The sequence below is a fragment of the Castor canadensis genome, chromosome 15 (genome assembly GCF_047511655.1).
Source record: "Castor canadensis chromosome 15, mCasCan1.hap1v2, whole genome shotgun sequence".
NCBI classification, from domain to species: domain Eukaryota; kingdom Metazoa; phylum Chordata; class Mammalia; order Rodentia; family Castoridae; genus Castor; species Castor canadensis.
This window is the reverse complement of record NC_133400.1, coordinates 57,801,341-57,811,539: the sequence shown is the minus strand read 5'-3', so window position 1 is coordinate 57,811,539 and position 10,199 is coordinate 57,801,341. Positions and strand designations below refer to the sequence as shown.

Here is a 10,199-nt window from a genome sequence, read left to right as displayed (position 1 = left end):
CAGATTAAGGAGAATGATAGAGAAGGTGACTTCAACTATGACATAGTATAGTAACTTTTGTAAATGTCACAATATAACACTAGTACAACAATGATTAAAACATAGAAAATAAATATAGTAATGGCATTTTTAAATAAAAAATATAAATAAAGAGCTATAATATAAGTAAAAGAACATTTTCATACGCAGTTGCAGTATTCTAATACTTTTCACTTTCTAACATTGTCTTTTCCTCACTCATCTCCCTGTAGTCCTCTAAAACAACCATGTTCTCTCTATTGCTTTTTCATCTAGTTATTTTTGCATACTATTATCTTATAGGTCTAGCTAGCACATATAAGGGAAAAGATGCAACCTCTGACCTTTTGAGCCTGGCTTATATTGCATAACATGATATTCCCCAGATCCATTCTTTTACCTGAAAATAACATTATTTCATTTATCTTTATGCCCAAATAACACTCCATAGTATATATATATATGTGTGTATATATATATATATGTGTATATATATATATATATATATATATATATACCACATTTCTTAATCCATTCATCATTTATGGGAGATTCAGGCTGTTTCCAAAGCTTGGCTATTGTGAACAGTGCTATAATGAACATGGTTGTGCAAGTGGCTCCATTGTATCCTGGAACACTTTCCTTTGTGTATGTGCTTAGGAGTGGTATTGCTGGGTCATATATTAGTTCTATTTTTAACATTTTGAGGAACCTCCATACTGCTTTCTATAGTTGTATTAATTTATATTCTCACCCACAGTGTATAAGTGTTCCTTTTTTCCCCACATCCATGTCACCATTTCTTGTAGTTTGTATTATTGATAATAGTCATTCTGCCTGGGGTGAGATGAAATCTCAATATCATTCTGATTTACATTTCCGTTATGCTCAAGGATGTTGAGCATTTGTTTCTTCATGAATTTTTTAGACATTTGTACTTCTTTTTGTTATTTCAATTTTTTATTATTCATTTATTCACATGTCTATACATTGTTTGGGTCATTTCTCCCCCCTGTTCCCCTCCCCCAAACCCCTCTACTTCCAGGCAGAACCTGTTCTGCTCTTATCTCTAATTAAGTTGGAGAGAAGACATAAGCATAAGGAAGACAAAGCATTTTTGCTAGTTGAGTTAAGAATAGGTATACAAAAAGATTCCTAGCATTGCTTTCATGTACAAATGTGTTACAACCCAAGTTGATTCATCTCTAACTGATCTTTACAGTGGTTCCTGATCCTCTTCTTATGTTAACCTCTGTCACTTTAAAGTTTCTGTATTAGTTCTTCTGGAGTGGGGACATCAAATGCTTTCATGTTTTGGGTTTTCTACCTGTTCCCATATCTCCCACATGTGTTCTCCCTTTGTCATATGATCCAAGTCCAACCACATTGCTGCATTTGCCCTAGACCTAAAGTCCACATATGAGGGAGAACATGTTTGGTCTTCTGAGCCTGGCTAACCTTGATTAGAGTAGTTCTATATTTAGTTTATTTTGCTTGTTTATTCAAGCCAGGGTACTATATATGCATACATGGAAATATCACAACCACTCCTGTATCATTGTTGTATAGCAAAAAATTAATAAAGTATAAAAAGAAACAAAAGAAATATTGGTTTTAATCCACTGGTTATTTCTGGCTACACAGGAGCATAGACAGCATCAGGGTGTGCAGTGAGGGGAAGCAGAGACCCATCCCCAGAAAGTGCAATGGGTGTGTATCAGATTCCCTTTCCCATGATCAATGAGGGATCACTGAAAAAAATAATCTCTCTACACAAACCATGAGTATCATAGTGGATTTCTGACAACATAGCATCAACATTATTGAAAATATCAGGCCTCATTATTTAAATCCCAGACTTGAAAACATAAAACTGTAGGAGTCCATTCTAGGCTTCGTAATGTCAACAGCAATGGTATATATGTTATCATTAAACATATGGAGACAGAAGTTCTTTGACATTCATTGTGTAGACCAAAGGAGCAAGCTGAGCCTTCTCAAATATTTTGTGTGCTGGTTGTTGACACAGGCCTTAGTCATGCTTTATGAGCACTCTACCACTGAGATTCTTCCCAAGAAGTCTTTTGAATTAGTAGCAGCAAGGGGAGGAATGTTGGGCCATGTTTGAAGGAAGGCAAACAGAAGAAAACCTGGAGAAGAAAGACTGTTTTCTTTTTCTTCAAGGATATCTAAGGAAACATTATGCTAAATCTTCCCTGGAAGAGTCAGACACATGAGAAGTAGCATGTTCCAGTTCCAGTGGTTGAAGCACATGGAAATGTATATTTGTGAAGATGCTCATCCTTACTTTGGCAATGAATGAGCAAGGAAGAGGATGCCCTTGGAAGGTTCTGTGCATAAGATTGATTCATGGAGATAAAGAAGCCAGACACTGATGGAATGTTCTTTCCATGTTTCCACAATCCCACCATGTGTACACAACACAAGCAAACTTAACAAGTAATTTGGGAACCTGGATTAAATAGGAATCTTTGAGTCACATATTACAACAAATGATGACACTGACATCACAGCTTCTCTATGTCCCATGAGAGGAACCCCATGGCTTTCTAGGGACACAATTGCAAGGAAGTTGATTACTTAAGTCAATGTTGTCTTGTACATCTCTGTCACTCCACCAAAATTAATGTTTTTATTTCTGTCTTTTTTATAGGATTCTGTGCTTGACATAATTGCTCTCATTTAGTTATTTTTGTTTATTTGTATATTTAGTTTAATTACATTCTATTTATTTCACTAAGGGAAGAAATTCCCAAAAGATGCAATAGATAATTTCTTCTCCATTGTTTTCTGGCTTCATTCACAATTGAGTACTAAAAGATATTTCTTGTATTTCCAGGTAGCATGTTATGAATTTCAAGTCTAATGGCAAGATATTTAAGTCTTTGCTCATGAACACATGGATGATCACCCTGTACTGGCCACAATTAAATTCGTTGGTATAAGAAGGTATACATTTTTAAAATAAGGGAAAAGTTTGACTTTTTCCTGGAAGAAAGTACTACAATTATAGAGAAATTATGAAAATTTAGTAATCTTTCAGTAATGCAATTTTGTACTATCCAGAGATATTAGCATAGATTTATCTGGAGAATCACCTTAGCTGCTAGACAATGTGATCTCTAAATCAGTCTTCAGCAAATACCAATTGCATGTGTTGCAACAATGATATGTCATCATGAATCTATAGGGATGATGGCTAAAGTACCTCATCTGAATTTTGAGGAGTCTATCAGATAATTCTGAGGCTCGCCAAAGTTGGAGCCAATTGTTCTAAAAGATAGATAGGCTAAATATGTTCTCAACTTTCTTTTTGTTTGAAGGAATTAAACAATTCCCTACTTTATTCTTTGTCTCAAAATTTGGTTAGAAGTGAAAAAAAGTGTTGGTGTATAATAAAGGGAGTGGAAATTAGAGGAAGGACAAGTACAAGATAGAGATTAATGTTGAGACACACTGGAAGTGAAAGCTTTCACATATCTTGCTTTACCACATACAAGAAAAGAGGTTTTATTAAGAATTCTCAGCCTTTAAAATATCTATTGCATTTATTAAAATCTTGACTGCTAGTCTTCATTACCAGTGCTGATGATCCATAAGTCCACAGAGGTTCCCAGAATTTTCATATATGCCCACATTTAAATTAATATTGTTGTTGCTTATCCAGAAATCATTTACTTTATTTTATTTTGACACCATCATTTCCATATGGTCAGAATTAACATGGGACCCAGAAAGCAACATGTATTTATGAGTTTAATCTCCTGTAACTGACAGAAGATCAAGAATACCAGCCTTTAATCTTAAGCCTGTTCCTCTCCTTCTACCTGCTTACCATCCTGGGAAACCTGATCATCTTGACCACAAGCTCTGACTCCTACTTCCACACACCCATGTACTTCTTTCTCTCCAATCTGTCCTTTAATAACATGTTTGACCATATTCACAGTCCCAAAGTTGCTGGTGAGTATAAAAACACAGGATTAGAGCATTACTTACATAAGATGTCTTATCCAGGTTTGCTTTGTCATAATTTTTGCAACCATAGAAAATTTTCTCCTTGTAGTAATGGCCTATGACAGCTATGTGGGCATTTGTCAGCCCCTTAGGTACACAGTCATCATGAACCTTTGCCTCTGTGTCATTCTGGCTCTGGTATCTCTCTCTCTGGATGAAGTGGTCTACATATTGCTGGCATTGAGTCTGCCCTTCTGCACAGACTTAGAAACATCAAACATCTTCTGCAAACATGCTCACATTATCAAGCTTACCCCTTCTGACCTGTAATTAATAACAACCTGATAATTGTTTCAGCTTGCATACTTGGTAGTATCCCTCTCACTGGAATAATTTTATTTTATATTAACATTGTGTCCTCTCTTTTGAGAATGTCATATCATAAAGAAAGAATAAAGCCTTTTCGAATTGTGGTTCTCATTTGTCTGTTTTGTCTTTGTTTTATGGGCAGGCTTAGGGGTGTGCATTAGTTCTTCAATTTCAGACTCTTTCAGGAAGATGGCAGTGGCTTCACTGGTGTATGCTATGTTCCCTCAAATATGGAACCCCTTTATCTATTCTTTGAGGAACAAAGACCTGAAAATGGCCTTGGGAAGTCTCATCAGTAGGTTTGCTTAACTTGTATCATGTATTGTTTTCTTTCAACTTGAGGTTTTGGAGTAATTCAAAGAATGTAGATTTCTAGTCAGCTATAAATCTGACTCTTCTGTCATCATTTTATTTTGAATAATGAGATAACATTTGGACAAGGTAGATTTTAAGCTTGCTTGAAACTGTTTTCATTCTTGACTGGATCTCTGAGTTTTGATTTATAATTACAATTTTCTAAACACAGTTTTCATGAGATTTTACAGAAGCATGTTGGGGCCAGGGATTCCAATTTCAGCAAATATTCTCCTGTCTACCCATTTTTTAAATTTATTTTTTTATTGTTGTACTGGGAGTACACTGTGACATTCGCAAAAGTTCTTACAATATAGCATGGTTGAATTCACCAACTCCATCATGCTCCTATATCCTTCTTGTCCCCATTCCTGGAGTAGTTTTAGCAGGTCTCATTTTTCCACTTACATACCTGAGCATGTAATATTTCCACCATATTCATCTTGCTACTTCGTTTCCTTAATATTCACCCTCCTACACCTTTTCCTTATATCCTTCCCCCTTCCCCTGGTATCTACCTTCAACCCAACAGGACCTGCTTTGCCTTCCTGATTTTATTTTGCAAAAAAATGGCATTTTTGTTTGTTTAAGATAGCTATCCAGGAAGTTTCATTGTGATATTTCCATGTGTATATGTATTATAATCCAAACTGGTTCATTCCCTCTATTTTTCTCCTTTCTATGTTAATCCCCTTCTTATGGTGATTTTAAGAGATTTAAAAATTTTATATTCATTCTTGTATATGAAGTACATCAACCATATTCACCTTCTTAAGTTCCTTCATTTACACTCCTTCTCTTATATGTGACCTCCCCTTAGTGTAACCTGTTTTTCATAATTCTGCTTCTATTTGTAATAGGTCTATATATGAGAAGGAACATGGAGCCTTTGACTTTCTGAACCTGGCTAACTTCACTTATGATGATGTTCTCCCATTTCATTCATTTACATGCAAATGACAAAATTTCCTTCTTTATGTCTGAATAACATTCAATTGTATGTAAATACCACATTTCCTTAATCCATTCATCAGTGGTGGGACATCTTCACTTTTTCCATAGCTTACTTATTGTGAATAATGCTGCAATATACGTGGGTGTGCAGGTACCTTTACTGAAACCTGATTTACATTCCTTCAGATATATCCCTAGGATTGGTGTTCATGGGTCATATGGCAGTTATAGTTTTAGTTTTTTGAGAAACCTCCATACAGTTTTCCATAGTGGATGTACTAATTTATATTCCCATCTACGGTGCATGAAGATTCCTTTATCCCCACATCCTCACCAACATTTTTGTAGTGTTCTTGATGATAGCCATTCTCACAGGAATTATGTGAAATTTTAAATTTGTTTTTTATTTTCTTTTCCTTTATGGCTAGGAATTCTTCCTTTGAAACATCTCTGTTCAGTTCACTTATCCATTTTTTATGGGGTTGTTGATTTTGTTGATAGTTTATTTTTTATCTCCCTGCATATTCTGATTATTAATCCCTTGTCAGATGTACAGCTGACAAAGATTTTCTCCCATTCTGTGGGCTGCCTTTTCAATCCGGTAATCATTTCTTTTCTGTACAGAAGCTTTTTAATTTCATGTACTCTCATTTGTCAATCTTTTCTCTTATTTGCTGAGCCTTTTGAGTTCTATTGAGGAAGTCATTGCCTATTAATATTTATTTGTATGTGTTCCCTGCTGTTTCCTGCAGTAGCTTCAAAGTTTCAGGTCTTACATTCAGGTACTTAATTTGCTTTGAGTTGTCACTGATGTGCCAGGAGCAGAGAGAGAGGGACTTGAGGCCATCCAACCCCTGGGCTATGTAAGCACGACTCTGGACCCCACCTTGGGGCAGAAGGACACATCCAGCCGTGAGAGGCTCAGGCATGATGCCTGTGTCACTGATATTGTCACAGAAGCACAGGTAAAGGCTGTGCAGGCTGCCCATGTGCGGTAAATGCAGGAGGCCCGCGTCAGGAATGCACCCACAGAAGCTGAGGTTAAGGAACTTCAGGCCCTCCAGCCCTGGCGATGTGCTTTAGAGAAAGATCCATGAGCTTCTGGCAGTCCTGCAGCGAGGTGCTCCAGGTCCAGGCAGCCTGCGGAGCTTAAGGCTCTTGAGGCACTGCAGACTCCAGGCCATGAGAAGAAGGCCGATGTTGGTGGTGTTGCTGCAGCCCCCCAGCTCCATCACCTCGAGGCCCTTGAGGTACTGGGCAATGCAGCCCAGGCTGCTGTAGGTGATCTGCTAGCAGAGGCTCAGGTTAAGGGTGTGCAGCGAGCTAATATCCTGCACTAATTTGTGGCCTAGCCCATTGTCAGTGAAGATGTAACAGTCGCTGAGGTTGAGGCTCTCCATGTCGGCCCTGCCTCAGATCACATAGCTGAGGCTGCAGTGGAGGCTCAGAATCTACATGCGGCTGCAGCCCTGGGCCTGCAGGCTGGGGAAGAGCAAAGGGTTAGCCCTGTGCAGGTGCAGCTTGGCCCCCACCCCCAGCTGCACGGACTTGTGGAAGGCAACTTTCCAGCAGGCCCTGCACACCTAAGCCGCACGCCCCTTGTCCATGATGTCCAGGTAGCTGAAGAGCATGGCCAGCTGTTCCCGGAACAAGCAGATGTGGGTCTCCATATTCCTCCTTCCCCCTCCGTGGCACCCGGGGAAGAAGGATGGGGTCCAGCCACTCCTACTCTGCGGAGGCACCAAGAGCGCACTGCCTGGCCTCCGCCTTGGCCCAATGGCCTGCCCATCCCCGCCTTCAGGCAGGCTCTGGCCGCCGCCACTGCTCCTTCTGGTGCATCCATCCTTCCTGCCTTCCTTCCGGTCTTTCTTCCTTCCCTCCTGACTACTGCCAGGCCCAGGCGAGCTCCCTGCCCTTCTGTCACCCTGCCCTGTCTGCTCCTTCCTACTTCCCAGGACAGGAAGGCGCCTCACCCCCTCCCAGAGCCCAGCCCTTGCAGCCAAACGCAGTCGCCACCACCCGCCCTGGCCACCCTCCACCGTGTTTCTCTCATTTTTCATTAATGTTTAGTGGGTACACTCTTCGGTTTTTAAATGGCTTACAATCTTTAATATTTTTCCGATGGTTGGGCTCAATAATTCTATAGAATATATAATCAGTGTATAGTAGTGAAATAAATATTAAATTGTGTGTGAAATTTCGAGCCACAGTCCCATTTTCTACTCTTTTTACAGTAAAAGTTTACCAAAAGAGTTCTCCACACATAGCCTCTCCAATTTTCTACTCAGAACATTCTTCTGGGTCAATCCAACAAGAATTTTGCTCCAGGACACACAGAATTTTGTGTCCTGTTCTTGAAGAATCATGAAATATCTCCATTTAATCCCATCTAGAATTTAACTCTGGCAAACTATCTTCTGAAACATTTTACTAGCAGTGACCCAGTTTATTACTTCTTAAAAGTATTATCCACTTGTCATTTCCCATCAGATATTTTGTGTCAATTTTATTCTATAACACTGACTATTATTGCTCACTGTCCTTTAATGTTCTACATATCCCCAACTTGCAAACACTGAAGGACCCTGAATCAGTACCCAGCTCTGTGCTCTTTTCTACTACCGTTATTAATTTTCAAAGAATTCCAACTGATGCTTGTAACAGACATTCCCACCATATGGACTACCAAGTTTATACTTCTAGAGGATGTTCTCCCAGAGATTCCACAAGTGTATATGCAGCTTCTTAGTTGACATACCCGTATAGTTGCCTCATTTCTATCTCAAACTCAAAATCTCTATCCAAAACATACTAGTTCTCAAATACACTATGCAAACAATCTTTTCTGTCAAAATTGATGACAACTACATTTTAAGAAACTGCAAAGTCATCCCTGACGTTTTCCTGTTCAACTTAGTTGCTAATACTTGAGAATTTTTTTTTATCAAAGAGATTGACTAGTACTTTTCTATTTTTGTGGTTTCTTTGTCTTACTTTGGTATGAGTGTTAGGCTGACCCAGGAAAGGGAGTTTACCAGTTCCCCACTCTTCAGGTTTTGGAGGCATTTGAGATGGTTTAATAGTATTTTAATTATTTGATGGAAAACACTGATGAAGCTGTAATTTCCTGGCCTTTTTCATTGATGGGACACTTTTTATTTCTGAATCATGCTCATTGGTTGTTATTAGTCTATTCATATTTCTGGCCTTTATGAGTTTAGTTGATCACATGTGATAAGGAGTTTCTACTTTTATTTTAGTATGTGGATGTATAATTTCCACAATCTTCTTTCAATATCTGTGGTAAGTCTTAATAACTGCTCTTCATTTCTTATTTTCATTAAACAAGTCTTCTTTCTTTTTTCTTTATATAGTCTAGGAATATTATTCTTTATAATGTTTTAAGAAGTAATGTCTACCTTCTTTGAACTCTTCTTGTGTTTTATTTGTTTTTATTCTCATATTTTTTTGGTGGTACTGTGGTTTAAACCAAGGGCTTTTGTACTCAAAATGTCTCCCTGCTCTGAGAAAGCCATCTGATAGAGGAACAATAAGAGGTGGGCATGTCAGGAAATGGTGAGTGAAATCATTGTCTTTGCCTCATTGCATGGTAAGGTCTATGACAGTGGAAGAGCAGGGCAGGTGAACAGTTCAACCAAGAACTAAACTTTTGTACCCAATTTAGTATTCAGGGGGAACAGTCACTGGAAAACCATTTTCTTATGATGTAACATTTGAATCCAACATACTTTGCTTCAGCTTCTGCAATAAGTCTAAGATGATTTGAGTGAGTTGAAAGGATTGTGAAATATTTAAACTACCTCAGTAAAGTCTAATGAAAGGAACCTGAAGTCTCAAGTTTATCCACCAAAGACTGAGTCACCATACACTTTAAAGACCTCAGAATTAGGAAATACATCAGAACAAGGAGCAGGACTTCATTCGGTCATGCATGAGGTGAAAGATCCCAGGACTGGTTCACCTCAAGGGCACAAGGTGGTTGCAGAACATGCAGGTGTTACACACAGGCATGATTCTAGGAGGAAAAAGTGAGTTTCCTTCCTCTAGTAAATTGATGACAGAATTTCATTTAGGTCATCAGATGGCATATCTATCATGAGTTGAATGATGTCCACCAAAACAATATGTCCACATCTTTTATCTTGAACTTCAGAATATTAATTTCATGACAAATGGGTGAATGTAAGTTACTTAGGAACAGTGTGTTTGCAGAATAGTAGCTCATCCTGGACTATCTTGGTTGTGTGTAAATGTAACACATAAATTCCAATAAAATGGAAAGACATGGAGGAGACGCACAGAAAACAATTGGGATATGTAACCAGTGAAATAGACATTTCATTGCTTTAGTGTTTGATTGTTAGTATTGTGAATTTTTGCCCTTCAAATCTGTCATACTCATATGATCAATACCTTTTAATCCTCCTACCCAGTTCTTCAGATTCTTGACCATGTGCACATTTAAATTTCAGAAATGCTTTATGTTGTTTCTTATTCTCATTATT

The 10,199-nt window shown here is 38.3% G+C and overlaps 2 pseudogenes; one reads left to right on the top strand and one right to left on the bottom strand.

Moving 5' to 3' along the window:
• The first annotated feature begins 1,918 nt into the window (after positions 1 to 1,918).
• LOC141417255 (olfactory receptor 7G2-like) lies at positions 1,919 to 4,674 on the top strand (annotated as a pseudogene).
• Positions 4,675 to 6,392: 1,718 nt separating this feature from the next.
• On the bottom strand, positions 6,393 to 7,343 carry LOC141417254 (F-box/LRR-repeat protein 14-like; annotated as a pseudogene).
• Between the last annotated feature and the right edge of the window lie 2,856 nt (positions 7,344 to 10,199).